This window comes from Ranitomeya variabilis, chromosome 4 (genome assembly GCF_051348905.1).
Source record: "Ranitomeya variabilis isolate aRanVar5 chromosome 4, aRanVar5.hap1, whole genome shotgun sequence".
Lineage (NCBI taxonomy): Eukaryota > Metazoa > Chordata > Amphibia > Anura > Dendrobatidae > Ranitomeya > Ranitomeya variabilis.
Window position 1 is genome coordinate 718789995 of NC_135235.1, and position 16111 is coordinate 718806105.

General features: G+C 43.9%; 2 protein-coding genes across 2 annotated transcripts in view; one reads left to right on the plus strand and one right to left on the minus strand.

Annotated features, from left to right (window-relative positions):
* The window catches only part of LOC143766587 (uncharacterized), a 925271-nt gene that overhangs the window by 371396 nt on the left and 537764 nt on the right, over positions 1-16111 (plus strand). The gene's annotated exons all lie outside the window — the stretch shown is intronic.
* The window catches only part of LOC143766586 (uncharacterized), a 327061-nt gene that overhangs the window by 212278 nt on the left and 98672 nt on the right, over positions 1-16111 (minus strand). The window lies entirely within an intron of this gene.

Below are 16111 nucleotides of genomic sequence, written 5' to 3' on the forward strand. Positions count from 1 at the left end.
ACTCCATAGTTCATCATATAGTATAATGTATTCCCCATATTCCTCAACAGTATTATGCAGCCCACATATAGTATAATGCAGCCACGCCATAGAGCATAATGCAACCACCCCACAGAGTATAATGTAACCCCCATAGAATAAAATGCAGCCCCCCTCATATAGTATAATGTAGCCCCCTCATTGAGTATGATGCAATCACCCCTCATAGAATATAAATATAATACAGCCCCCCATAGATTATAATGTAGCCCCGCATAGAATATAATACAGCCCACCTCCCCATAGAATATAATGTAGCCCCATCAAAGAGTATGATGCAATCCTCCCTCATAAAATCGAATACAGCCCCCATAGAATATAATGTAGCTCCCATCCATAGAATATAATACAGCCCAACTCCCCATAGAATATAATGTACCCCCCATAGTATATAACACAGCCTCACCCACAGAATATAATGTACCCCCCATAGTATGACACCGCCTCCCCCATAGAATATAATGTACCCCCCATAGTATATAACACAGACTCCCCCATAGAATATAATATACCCCCAATAGTATATAACACAGCCTCCTCCATAGAATATAATGTACCCCCATAGTATATAAAACAGCCCGCATAGTATATAACACAGCCTCATAGTATATAGCACAGCCCGCATAGTATATGACACAGAGCGCATAGTACATAACACAGCCTGCATAGTATATAGCACAGCCCGCATAGTATATAACACAGCCCGCATAGTATATAACCCAGCCTCCCCATAGAATATAATATACCCCCATAGTATATAACACGTCCTCCCCATAGAATATAATATACCACCCATACTATATAACACAGCCTTTCCCACAGAATATAATATACCCCATAGTATATAACACAGCCTCCACCATAGAATATAATATACCCCTCATAGTATATAACACAGCCTCCTCCATAGAATATAATATACCTCCATAGTATGTAAAAGAGCCCACATAGTATATAGCACAGCCTCATAGTATATAGCACAGCCTGCATAGTATATAGCACAGCCCGCATAGTATATGACACAGACCGCATAGTATATAACAGCCTGCATAGTATATAGCACAGCCCGCATAGTATATAACCCAGCCTCCCCAGAGAATATAATATACCACCCATACTATATAACACAGCCTCATCCATAGAATATAATATACCCCCATAGCATATAACACAGCCTCCCCCACAGAATATAATATACCCCCATAGCATATAACACAGCCTCCCTCATAGAATATAATATTCCCCCATAGTATATAACACAGCCTCCCCCATAGAATATAATATACCCCTCATAGTATATAACACAGCCTCATAGTATATAGCACAGCCCGCAAAATATATAACACAGCCAACATCCCCCCGAGAATGGCCCCACAGACCAGTACTCACTGTTATAGTAAAAAAAACAAATAACAACACACTCCTCACCTGTCCTTGTGCCCGCTCTGCTCCCTGCTCCTGTCTCATCGGCTGCACTGCCTGGACCACAGTGAGTGCGCAATGACGTCATTGTGCACCCGCAGTGTCAGAGGCAGAGCGGGGAATGATGGGAGAGGGAGCGTCAGCTGACGCTCTCTCCTCCAATATTGCTTTGAACTGTACCGGCAGACGCCGGTATAGTTCAATGCAGCGGGGAAGTCGGCGCTGATGGCAGGCGGGCCCCCCCTTCCTCACAGGGGCCCCATAGTGGCTGCGTGATGTGCCGCTAGCTGGGGTCCCTGGGGGAGCGTGGGCCATAGGCAGCTGCCTGGTTCACCTGCCCCTAACGACAGCCCTGCATATATCACTGTGAAGGATTATGCAATGCCTAGGCATAGTATTAAAGGGAACCTGTCACCCCCTGTCGTTTTTAACTAAAAGCCACCTTGTGAGGCACTTATGCTGCATTCTGTCAAGGTGGCTCTTTTATTTGGGGTCTCTTCCAACGCTGCAAACTTTTACTTTTTATAATTTGCCTGCTATACCTCTAGTCTGTCCGGGGGGCGCGTCTTTTCCCCCCGGACATAAACGCCTCCCAGCCATCACTCAGGCCCTCCGGGCACCACCTCCACTTCCTTCATTAACGTCCCCGGCGCCTGCGCTGTAAGTTCCCATCATGTGATGTGAGTCAAAGGGCAGCGCAAACTGCGCCTGCCCGAAAAAGAAACTTACACTGCAGGCGTCGGGGATGTAAATGAATGCAGAGGAGGTGGCGCAGGGAGGAAATGAGTAATGGCTGGGAGGCGTTTGTGTCTGGGGGAAAAAAAGACAAATAAAAGAGCCACCTTGACAGAATGCAGCATTAGTGCTGCGCAAGGCTTTTAGTTAAAAACAACGGGGGGGTGACAGGTTCCCTTTAATCCAAGCCAGCTATCTAAGCGTCCCAGTCTGAGAGACCTTATGGACAGGGAGATTCTCTTTGTGCTTTACTTAGCAGAGCTTCATATATGAATCCAGTTAAAAATACAATAAAAATACAGTGTGTCAGAAGCACTTTTCTTTCCTTTTTTGTGCTCTCTTATAGAGGCACAGTGAGTTAGTTAGACAGCCATCAATCAGTGAGCGAGCACAGTAGTAGATATATACTCATCTACTGATATTTTGTGAGAAGACTAATCTTTATAACCAGTCTTTGATATTACACAGTGCCAGAGTGATACCTGTCCATGCTGAAGATGTTACTTTAATCCAGTTGTAATTCACTCTTGATTTGCATATTCACAGATCCAGTAAGATATGTATGACTGCCACCAACACCTTTCTCCCGACAATTAGACCTCAAGCTGTTCAGAAGTTTCTACACTATATGTGAAAGTCCAGGAGTTATAGGAGATTGTGGAGGAATATCAGAGATTACATTTATATTCTTGTTGATGTATCTAAACTCTCAAAGTCCAGAGAAATGAAGCATATTTTATAGAACTGCTCAGTTATTAAATGGCAGCAATATATAAAGGAGGCTCTTTGCCATGTGTGACACCGCAAGAAGGTCTTAACTTATCATAGATTTCACAAGCCATTATGCTATTCACATTTCATGTATCGCACATTTCCTTGCTTTAGTACAGTTGAGTGCAGCCATTGATCTATTTGCTATGTAAGTCTTTTTTGGTTATGCACCTGTTCAGACTAGATGGCTGTTCAGTCAGTTTACCTATATTTACTATGTACTATTTTTTCTGACTTGAATGCCCCGCCCTTCACCATGCTGTGATTTTAATTACATCCAAACAAAGTTGGTTCCGACCTTCGTAAAAATACAGTCTTTACCATGTTATTAGCCATAGGTAAGTGTTCACACTAGGCAGACAGGTCAGGTACCCATCCGATCTGAGATTACCTTGACGTGGATGGGCTCACAACTTTTGGCCAAATCTTGTGCTAAGCATCTCATGTGTTTTTTTATAGATTTCACAAGCCATTATGTTATTCACATTTCATGTATCGCACGTTTCCTTGCTTTAGCACAGTAAAATTGAGTGCAGCCATTGATCTATTTGCTATATTGTACTTCATGTTAGTGGTAACATTTCTTCAATATTATTTGCGATTATTTATGAAAAAAACGGAAATATGGCGAAAATTTTTAAAATTTAGCAATTTTCAAACTTTGTATTTTTATGCCCTTAAATCAGAGAGATATGTCACAAAAATAGTTAATAAATAACATTTCCCACATATCTACTTTACATCAGCACAATTTTGGAACCAAATTTTTTTTTGTTAGGGAGTTATAAGGGTTAAAATTTGACCAGCAATGTCTCATTTTTACAACACCATATTTTTTAGGGACCACATCACATTTGAAGTCATTTTGAGGGGTCTATATGATAGAAAATAACCAAGTGTGACACCATTCTAAAAACTGCACCCCTCAAGGTGCTCAAAACCACATTCAAGAAGTTTATTAACCCTTTATGTGCTTCACAGGAACTGAAACAACGTGGAAGGTAAAAATGAACATTTAACTTTTTTTTGCAAACATTTTACTTCAGAACCATTTTTTTTATTTTCACAAGTGTAAAAACAGAAATTTAACCATAAATTGTGTTGTGCAATTTCTCCTGAATTCGCTGATACCCCATTTGTGGGGGTAAACCACTGTTTGGGCTCACCGCAGAGCTTGGAAGAGAAGGAGCGCCATTTGACTTTTTCAATGCAGTATTGGCTGGAATTGAGATCGGACGCCATGTCACGTTTAGAGAGCCCCTGATGTGCCTAAACAGTGGAAACGCTCCACAAATGACACCATTTTGGAAACTAAACCTCTTAAGGAACTTATCTAGATGTACAGGTCCTTCTCAAAAAATTAGCATATAGTGTTAAATTTCATTATTTACCATAATGTAATGATTACAATTAAACTTTCATATATTATAGATTCATTATCCACCAACTGAAATTTGTCAGGTCTTTTATTGTTTTAATACTGATGATTTTGGCCTACAACTCCTGATAACCCAAAAAACCTGTCTCAATAAATTAGCATATCAAGAAAAGGTTCTCTAAACGACCTATTACCCTAATCTTCTGAATCAACTAATTAACTCTAAACACATGCAAAAGATACCTGAGGCTTTTAAAAACTCCCTGCCTGGTTCATTACTCAAAACCCCCATCATGGGTAAGACTAGCGACCTGACAGATGTCAAGAAGGCCATCATTGACACCCTCAAGCAAGAGGGTAAGACCCAGAAAGAAATTTCTCAACAAATAGGCTGTTCCCAGAGTGCTGTATCAAGGCACCTCAATGGTAAGTCTGTTGGAAGGAAACAATGTGGCAGAAAACGCTGTACAACGAGAAGAGGTGACCGGACCCTGAGGAAGATTGTGGAGAAGGACCGATTCCAGACCTTGGGGAACCTGAGGAAGCAGTGGACTGAGTCTGGTGTGGAAACATCCAGAGCCACCGTGCACAGGCGTGTGCAGGAAATGGGCTACAGGTGCCGCATTCCCCAGGTAAAGCCACTTTTGAACCATACACAGCGGCAGAAGCGCCTGACCTGGGCTACAGAGAAGCAGCACTGGACTGTTGCTAAGTGGTCCCAAGTACTTTTTTCTGATGAAAGCAAATTTTGCATGTCATTCGGAAATCAAGGTGCCAGAGTCTGGAGGAAGACTGGGGAGAAGGAAATGCCAAAATGCCTGAAGTCCAGTGTCAAGTACCCACAGTCAGTGGTGTGGGGTGCCATGTCAGCTGCTGGTGTTGGTCCACTGTGTTTCATCAAGGGCAGGGTCAATGCAGCTAGCTATCAGGAGATTTTGGAGCACTTCATGCTTCCTGGCACCTGCTCACAGTGCCAAAACCACTGGTAAATGGTTTACTGACCATGGTATTACTGTGCTCAATTGGCCTGCCAACTCTCCTGACCTGAACCCCATAGAGAATCTGTGGGATATTGTGAAGAGAAAGTTGAGAGACGCAAGACCCAACACTCTGGATGAGCTTAAGGCCGCTATTGAAGCATCCTGGGCCTCCATAACATCTCAGCAGTGTCACAGGCTGATTGCCTCCATGCCACGCCGCATTGAAGCAGTCATTTCTGCCAAAGGATTCCCGACCAAGTATTGAGTGCATAACTGAACATTATTATTTGATGGTTTTTTTTGTTTGTTATTAAAAAACACTTTTATTTGATTGGACGGGTGAAATATGCTAATTTATTGAGACAGGTTTTTTGGGTTATCAGGAGTTGTATGCCAAAATCATCAGTATTAAAACAATAAAAGACCTGACAAATTTCAGTTGGTGGATAATGAATCTATAATATATGAAAGTTTAATTGTAATCATTACATTATGGTAAATAATGAAATTTAACACTGTATGCTAATTTTTTGAGAAGGACCTGTATGATGAGCACTTTGAGCCTCCAAGTGCTTCACAGAAGTTTATAACGTAGAGCCGTGAAAATAAAAAATCGCATTTGTTTACGCAAAAATGATCTTTTCACCCACAAATTCTTATTCTCACAAGGGTAACAGGAGAAATTAGACCACAAAAGTTGTTGTGCAGTTTCTCCTGAGTACGTCGATACCCCATATGTGGGGGTAAACCACTGTTTGGGCGCACCGCAGAGCTTGGATGAGAAGGAGTGCCGTTTTACTTTTTCAATGTAGAATTGGCTGGAATTGAGATCGGACGCCATGTTGCGTTTGGAGAGCCCCTGATGTGCCTAAACAGTGGAAACCCCCCACAAGTGACACCATTTTGGAAACTAGACCCCTTAAGGAACTTAACTAGATGTGTGGTGAGCACTTTAAACCCCCAGGTGCTTCAAAGAAGTTAATAACGTAGAGACGTGAAAATAAAAAATCACATTTTTTCTACAAAAATGATCTTTTGCCCCCAAATTTTTATTTTCACAAGGGTAACAGGAGAAATTAGACCACAAATGTTGTTGTGCAATTTCTCCTGAGTACGTTGATACCCCATATGTGGGGGTAAACCACTGTTTGGGCGCACGCAGAGCTTGGAAGAGAAGGAGTGCCGTTTCACTTTTTCAATGTAGAATTGGCTGGAATTGAGATCAAACACCATGTCACGTTTGGAGAGCCCCTGATGTGCCTAAACAGTAGAAACTCCCCACAAGTGACCCCAGTTTGGAAACTAGACCCCTTAAGAAACTTATCTAGATGTGTGGTGAGCACTTTAAACCCCCAAGTGCTTCACAGAAATTTATAAAGTAGAGCCGTGAAAATAAAAAAATCCTTTTTTTTTCCTCAAAAATGATTTTTTTCGCCTGCAATTTTTTATTTTCTCAAGGGTAACAGGAGACATTGGACCCCAAAATCTGTTGACCAGTTTGTCCTGAGTACGCTGATACCCCATATGTGGGGGGGTCACTGTTTGGGCACCCATCGGGGCTCGGAAGGGAAGGAGCTCCTGATGTACCTAAACAGTAGAAACCCCCCCACAAGTGACCCCATTTTTGGAAACTAGACCCCCCAAAGAGCTTATCTAGATGTGTGGTGAGCACTATGAACCCCCAACTGCTTCACAGAAGTTTATAATGTAGAGCCATGAAAATAAAAAAATCATATTTTTTCCACAAAAATTATCTTTTCACCCCCAAATTTTTACTTTCACAAGGGTAACAGGAGAAATTGGACCGCAAAATTTATTGTGCAATTTATGCTGAGTAGGCTGATAGCCCCAACCCTAACCCTAGCCCTAACTTTAGCCCCAACCCTAACCCTAGCCCTAAGGCTACTTTCACACTTGCGTCGTGTGGCATCCGTCGCAATCCGTCGATTTGGACAAAAAACGGATCCTGCAAACGTGCCCGCAGGATGCGTTTTTTTGCCCATAGACTTGTAATGCCAATGGATCGCGAAGGATGGCCACACGTCGCGTCCGTCGTGCACAGGATCCATTGTGTTTTGGCGGACCGTCGTCACAAAAAAAGTTCAATGTAACTTTTTTGTACGTTGCGTTTGCCATTTCCGACCGTGCATGCGCGGCTGTAACTCCGCCTCCTCCTCCCCAGGACATAGACTGGGCAGCGGATGCGTTGAAAAACTGCATCCGCTGCCCACGTTGTGCACAATTTTCACAATGTGCGTCGGTACATTGGGCCTACGCAAGTGTGAAAGAAGCCTAGCCCTAACCCTAAATTTAGCCCCAACCCTAACCCTAACCCTAAATTTAGCCCCAACCCTAACCCTAAATTTAGCCCCAACCCTAACCCTAACCCCAAATTTAGCCCCAACTCCTCTAGCTGCCGAAATGCGCCCATCATTTTCTTTCCGGATGAAGAAGCCGGCGGGCAGGAGGGGACGCAGGAGGACCCAGGGACACCGGTAAGTATAACAGGGTCCCCGAATCCCCCTATTTCTGTGTTTTCTGATGAGCGATCACATCAGAGGACAGAGAATGACACACCGATTAACAGTTAATTACCAGCGATCGCAAAACGGGTCGGTAAAAATCGACCCCGATCATGTTCTTCGGGGTCTCGGCTGCCCCCGACAGCCGAGACCCCAAAGATCGTCCGCGTGCCGGCTGCCATTTTTGGGCCGGAACAAGATGGCGGCACCCATCGGAAGCCATGAGGAGCACCGGGGGAGACAGGTGAGTATCGGGGGGCAATTGGGGACCCCGTTTCTCTGTCCTCTGATGTGCGATCACATCGGAGGACAGAAAAATTAAATGGGAAATCGCGTTTTTTTACGACCGCCGGTAAATGGTTAATTACCGGCGATCGCAACCCGGGGGTTGGTAAAAAAAACCCGAATCATGTTCTCTGGGGTCTCGGTTACCCCCGGTAACCGAGACCCCAGAGAAAATTAGACTCTGGGGGGCGCTATTCACTTTTTTCACAGCGCCGTTAATTAACGGCGCTGTGTTTTAAGTACCCTTAACTGCCGCCGTTAAAAGGCGTATCGGCGGTCGTTAAGGGGTTAATGCAATGTTGCAGCGACAAAAAAAACGTAATTATGGCGTTTTGACTTTTTTTCCTCACCACGCCTTTTACTGATCGGATTCATTATTTTTATATCTTGATAGATCGGGCGATTCTGAACATGGTGATACCAAATATGTGTATTTTTTAATTGTTTTATTTTGAATGGGGGGTGATTTGAACTTTGATTTTTTTTTATTTTTTAAAAACAATTTTTTTTAACTTTTCGCTTGTTACAATAGTCTCCATGGTACACTAGAAGCTGCGATCATCCGATCATATGTGCTACATAGAGCAGGGCTTCAGCCCTTCTCTATGTAGCAGAAATGCTAACTTGCTATGAGCGCCGACCGCTGGGTAGCGATCATAGCAATCCAGCAATGACAATCATAGGAGTCTGCTGCCGACCCCGGTTGTCAACCCATCAGTTACCCACGGTCATGTGACATGGGTGAGATTAAGGACGCACTTCCGGAGCAATCACATTAAATGCCACTGTCAGAGATTGACAGCAGCATTTAACAGGTTAACAGCTGAGGTTGGATCGCGATTCTATCCGCAGCTGTTAGGGGCATCTGACAGTTGTTCAAATCAGCTGACGTGCTGGGAAAGATGTGGACGCGCTGGAGCCCACATCAACGAGAGAGACCCGACATGTGCCGTACATATATGGCGCATATCATGAAGGAGTTTAATACTTACAGCATGTCTTAGTTTGGTCACAATTAGGGAGATAGAAGTTTGTCAAAGTCAACATTTTGCAGTAGCTGGAGATCTTAACAAACGCACACCTCCCCTCCATGTCAGACAGTGTTTCTAAAATAGTATGCGGCAGTGAATTGGTTTCAGCGTATACTCAGCACTTTAGACTTCGAAACAGCATTTGCACTGTTGCCCCAAAACTAATAATATCTGTTCGTAACTGATCACCCCGAAAGTGGGTCTCCGGAAGAGAGAAAATTTACGTGTAGTTTATGTATCTGATAAAACACTTGAGCTCTTTTCTCTGGAAAATTAAGTCCTCTGACATTCAATGAGGACGTTTTCGGTTATGCCATATTACGGTATATGGAAAAAAGGGTGAAGGAAAAAAGGATAGAAAGATTAAGAGTAAGATGGAAGTATAGATGTTAGATAGTAACATCTACCTCTCAGTGTCTAAGAGGTATAGATTATGAATATATCGAACACAAGAAAACTGCGAAACAAGCAAACCCCAATGCAAGTACCTAACTGGGGCTTGTCTTTACAGGCGTAAGTAAAACTGTCAGTTCTAGGGATCCTTTTAAGGGAAACAATGGAATATATAGTAAGTAGTGATGAGCGAATATACTCGTTACTTGAGATTTCCCGAGCACGCTCGGGTGTCCCCAAGTATTTTTTAGTGCTTGGAGTTTTAGTTTTTATTGCCCCAGTTCTTGATCCATTGAGCTTTTTCTGCGATGTGCTGGAACTCTCTGTGGCAATGGTGGAGCAGGTGGCCAGTCAGATATACGGATTCTGGGAATGTCCAGGGCATCACAGAATAGTCTCATGTCGCTTGGATCTTTCAAAGTAAACAATGTTCCATTTTTATGGACCTGCAGCTGGAAGAAGCACCTGATTCAGGTATCAATATCCGTTTCTAGCATCCATGAGGGCCCGTAGAAGCGGATTTGCACGAAACGATCGTCCGCCATCCTCCACATGTGACTCTCCTGTCCTGGATGTTTTAATTGCCGAAATAAAGTGGATTTTTTTTTTCATATTTCTATTTGCGCATGGTTATGTTATGTGAGCCCTGCGCCCAATCAGCTCTGGCGTCACTGTCCCAACCTTGCTTTGCCTGACAGGTTCTCTGGGGGGGGGGTGACAAGTTTGTTGTTTTATGGGAGTCCTGCAAAATTTGCTTTAAGTTACATCTTCACTCAGGAACCGAGGAGCAACGGGTGGTGATAATCTCAATCCTCCACCCCACCCCACGCATGGGCATTTTTTCTCCTGTCTGACTCTCAGTTGCTCCAGACGGTGGAGGAATTTTTTCTGGAGCTGGGTCATGTATTTGACGACCCAGACCTGGTCTCCCTGGCTGAGTTAAACTTCAGCAGGGAGACCGGCCTGAGGAGGAGTATTGCTCCAAGTTTCAGATGTGGTCCAGAGATACTAAGTGGAAAGACCGTGTGCTCTGTAGCCAGTTATGTCAAAAGCTATCTATAAGGGATAAGGATGCCTTTGGTTATTATGAGACTTTGGTTTTCCTTCAGGTGGCCATGCCCATGGTTATCCAGGTGGATCACGGTCTTCACCAGAGACATAAAGAGACACTCCAATTTGTGGGGGTTCAGGGGTTAAGGGAACCAGGGTATAAGTCATCTGAGGGACACATTCAGATGGGTGGGGTGACATTCTGTTATTCAAACTGTACTTCAGCATAAAGGGGAGTGTGTTATTACTGTGGTAGAAAGGGTAATTTTGTGGATGCTTGTCCTTCCCTACCTCACCGTAAACAGCTAGGGCCGTAGGGTACTCGGTATCGGGTCCAGTACTTAAAGGGATGTGTCACGGCGGCGGTGACCCGGTCCGTTGCTCTGGGCGCCCAAGTAAAAGGGATGGTCTTTAAAGGGGTTTGCGAAATAATAAAAGTTTGTGACTCCACCTGTGTTACTCGGTCAGGGGTGACTGACGCTGCTTAAATGGGTCCTCTGGGGTGATGTTATGGCAGCAGGGATGGTATGGCTTCCCACAGGCGAAGCTTGGTCCCCAGGGCTCCCGATGTATTTGGCAAGGTGTTGTGAATTCTGCTTTTGGGCTCCCTCCGGTGGTTGTAGGTGGTAATGCAGTTGCCCCTGAGTTGCAGCCCTGGTCAGGTGTATCTGCTGATTGCAGTTCTGACTGGGGTATTTAGGCGTGCAGGATTCATTTGTCCTTGCCAGTTGTCAATTGTTCTTGGGAGGTTATGGACCTCTGCCTGGTTCCTCCTGCCTTTCTGCCAAATCAGCAAATATAAGTGTCTGGTTTTTTTTTTCTGTGGCACACATGCTGTGTGCTTCACAATTCAGTGCTATTCTTTGTGTTTTCTTGTCCAGCTTAGATTGCATCAGTATTTTCTCAGTCTTGTTGGATTCTCTGGAGTGGCAGATATACATTCCATGTCTTTAGTTAGATTGTGGAACTTTTTGTATTATCTGCTGCGGATATTTTTGGAAGGGTTTTAATACTGACCGCCTAGTAATCTGTCCTATCCTTTCCTATTTAGCTACAGTGGCCTCTTTTGCTAAATCCTGTTTTCTACCTGCGTGTGTCTATTCTTCTCCTACTCACAGTCATTATTCGTGGGGGGCTGCCTATCCTTTGGCGGTCTGCTCTGAGGCAAGGTAGCATTCCTATTTCCCCACGGCTACTTCTAGTTGCAGTGTTAGTTCAGGATTTGCGGTCAGTACAGGTTCCACCGACTCCAGAGAAAGTTTCATGCGGCTCCAAGGTCACCGGATCATAACAGCAAGGATGGTGTGGTGCCAGGTTGCAGTTTCTTTACAATCCAGGGTACCAGCAACAGGTGTTGGTGTGGTCCGGCCAGCCTGGAGGCAATGATGGATCCCTCTCCCAGGCGAGGTTTCTAAGGCTTCCTTTTCGCGCTCTTATGCGACATCCTTGCTTCCTGTGGCTCCCTTACAAGGTCCTCTCTCTCCTGTCCTGGGACAGTACCATGTAGACATGGAGACAATGCGAGCCTTTTTACAAGGTCTCTATCATGACCTGGTCTCTGTGTACTGCTGCACCTTTGAGTGTGGGTACGGACAGACTACATAAAGTCCTCTGCCCTCCGATTCTGCTGTGGAATGTGAATTTCTACACAGCCTCGGGCTCCCGGTGCCCGGTTCCTGCGCTTCAACTTCTTTGTTCTCCTTTGCTTCTCCCCTCTCACACTTGCTATCAATGCAACTTGTCTGGTTCTCTTCTGTCCTGGAGCTGCAGCACCACACGTGGCTGCATGGCCCCACTCTCTGCTCACAATCCTCTCTCCTTCTCTGTCTCTCTCCAGCTCCCTGGATCAACTCCCTAACTCCTCCTCCAGACCAGAATATTTATAAATCTGGGGAAAGCACCCCTGAATCTGGGTTCACAGCTCCCCCTTCTGGCCTGGATTCAGAATGTGTTGCATGTAAGTGTATTACCTGTTAAAGGGAATCCTCCTTGCCTCCAGGCATGACATCACCCTCGCCGAAAGGAAGGCAACATCAGTTACCTGAGGTGTTACAGATGCTTGTCCTTCCCTACCTCACTGTAAACAGCCACCGGAAAACTAAGAGCCCGGGTTGCGAGGAGATTAGCAACTTGAGGATACATATCTCCTCTGTGGGTAAGTCACAATTTTTTCTACTGGCTGAGATCCATCTAGACAAAAATAAGGTGGTTATTTCGGCCATTTTGGATAGTTGGCAGGGTTCAATTTGATTGACGCTAGGTTCGTGCAGGTCTGGGGCTTCAAACCACATACTCTGTCTAGACATATACCCAAAATCGCCATGGACTCCACACTCTTGAGCCAGAAGTATTTTACTCAAGTCGTCTAGCAGTCTATTTTATAACTGTGGTCCAGAGAGGCAGACCACGAAGAACTATATCGCGGAAAGTCTGGCAAAGGGTCATATAAGAGCATCCTCATCCCCCATTGCTGCAGTGCCAGTTATTGTGGGTTTTATTTTGTAAAGTGAAAAAATGAGGGGTTACACCCCTGCCTAGATTTCCACAAACTCAATCACATCACAGGATCCGTATCCTCTCCCTGTCATCCCGGACCTCTTTAACCAGATTGTAGGATCAAAATGATTTTCTAAACTGGATATCAGGGAGGCGTACAATCTCATTCGTATTAAAGAGGGGGAGGCGTGGAAAACAGCTTTCAATACGCCTGAGGGACAATATGAGAACCTTGTGATGCCATTGGGACTGAATAATGCTTCCGCCGTCTTTCATCATTTTGTAAATTACATCTTTAGTCATCTGATAGATTACCACAAATCTACCTATCTTGATGACATATTAATTTATTCACCTGATTTTGAGCCACATCAGATACATGTGAGGCGGGTCTTACAGATACTCAGAGACAAATTATTTGTCAAACCTGAGAAATGTATGTTCTCAGCTGAGGAGATCCCTTTTCTAGAATACAGTGCCTTGCGAAAGTATTCAGCCCCCTGGAACTTTTCAACCTTTTCCCACATATCATGCTTCAAACATAAAGATACCAAATGTAAATTTTTGGTGAAGAATCAACAATAAATGGAACACAATTGTGAAGTTGAACGAAATTTATTGGTTATTTTAAATTTTGTGGAAATTAAAAAATTGAAAAGTGGGGCGTGCAATATTATTTGGCCCCTTTAACTTAATAGTTTGTTGCGCCACCTTTTGCTGCAATTACAGCTGCAAGTCGCTTGGGGTATGTCTCTATCAGTTTTGTACATCGAGAGGCTGAAATTCTTGCCCATTCTTTATTGGCAAACAGCTCTAGCTCAGTGAGGTTTAATGGAGATCATTTGTGAACAGCAGTTTTCAGCTCTTTCCACAGATTCTCGATTGGATTCAGGTCTGGACTTTGACTTGGCCATTCTAAGACCTGGATATGTTTATTTGTGAACCATTCCATTGTAGATTTTGCTTTATGTTTGTGATCATTGTCTTGTTGGAAGACAAATCTCCATCCAAGTCTCAGGTCTTTTGCAGACTCCAACAGGTTTTCTTCAAGAATAGTCCTGTATTTGGCTCCATACATCTTCCCATCAATTTTAACCATCTTTCCTGTCCCTGCTGATGAAAAGCAGGCCCAAACCATGATGCTGCCACCACCATGTTTGACAGTGGGGATGGTGTGTTCAGGGTGATGAGCTGTGTTGCCTTTACGGAAAACATATTGTTTGGCATTGTTGCCAAAAAGTTTGATGTTGGTTTCATCCGACCAGAGCACCTTCTTCCGTGTTTGGTGCGTCTCCCAGGTGGCTTGTTGCAAACTTTAAATTACATTTTTTTATGGATATCTTTGAGAAATGGCTTTCTTCTTGCCACTCTTCCATAAAGGCCAGATTTGTGCAGTGTACAACTGATTGTTGTCCTATGGACAGACTGTCCCACCTCAGCTGTAGATCTTTGCAGTTCATCCAGAGTGATCATGGGCCTCTTGGCTGCATCTCTGATCAGTCTTCTCCTTGTTTGAGATGAAAGTTTAGAGGGACGGTCTTGGTAGATTTGCAGTGGTATGATACTCCTTCCATTTCAATATGATCGCTTGCACAGTGCTCCTAGGGATGTTTAAAGTTTTGGAAATCATTTTGTATTCAAATCCGGCTTTAAACTTCTCCACAACAGTATCACGGACCTGCCTGTTGTGTTCCTTGGTCTTCATGATGTTCTCTGTGCTTCAAACAGATCCCTGAGACTATCACAGAGAAGGTGCATTTATACGGAGACTTGATTACACACAGGTGGATTATATTTACCATCATTAGGCATTTAGGACAACATTGCATCATTCAGAGATCCACAATGAACTTCTGGAGTGAGTTTGCTGCACTGAAAGTAAAGGGGCCGAATAATATTGCACGCCCCACTTTTCAGTTTTTGAATTTCCACAAAAATTTAAAATAACCAATAAATTTTGTTCAACTTCACAATTGTGTTCCACTTGTTGTTGATTCTTCACCAAAAATTTACATTTGGTATCTTTATGCTTGAAGCATGATATGTGGGAAAAGGTTGAAAAGTTCCAGAGGGCGGAATACTTTCGCAAGGACCTGTATGTTTTATTGTCCACAGTTTTCACATGGATCCGATGAAAGTTCAGGCGGTACTGGATTGGGATCATCCTAAGAATTTGAAGGTGTTACAAAGGTTTTTGAGTTTTGACAACTACTACCGTAAGTTCATCAAAACATTTTCGATAGTGGCCAAACCTCTGATGAATATGACCAGGTAAGGGACAGATTTTTCCAAATGGTCCAATCCGGCCACGGAGGCATTCAATTCTTGAAGGAGTGTTTTGCATCTGCACCGATTCTCATACAGCCTGACATCACTCAGCCATTTATTGGAGAAGTTGATGAGTCGGAAGTGGTGGTGGGGCATGTGTTGTCACAGAGTGCATCTCCACGTAAATGGCGTGAATGTGCATATTTTCCTAGAAAACTGTCATCCACTGCAAAAAACAATTACATAACAGGGAACAGTGAACTCTTGGCAATCAAGTGGGCCTTTGAAGAGTGGCGACATTTTCTGGAGGGGTCAGTTCATCCAGTCATGGTAATCACGGATCATAGAAATCTTCTATATCTAAAGTCTGTAAAAAGCCTGACACCTAGACAGGCAAGATGGGCATTGTTCTTAACCAGATTTAACTTTTCTATTACATATATACCGAGGAAGAACATTAGGGCCCATGAGGGCCCGTAGAAGCGCATTTGCATGAAACAATAGTCGTCCGCCATCCTCCACATGTGACTTTCCTGTCCTGGATGTTTTAATAGCCGGAATAAAGTGGATTTTATGGGACGGTGAGTGACACCCTAATTTTTCTATTTGTGCATGGTTATGTTATGTGAGCCCTGCGCCCAATCAGCTCTGGCGTCACTGACCCAACCTTCAGACAAATCAAACATTAAGAAGTCGGAGAGCAGCTGCAGCCCTGTCTTATTGTTGATGGTCAACAAGTCC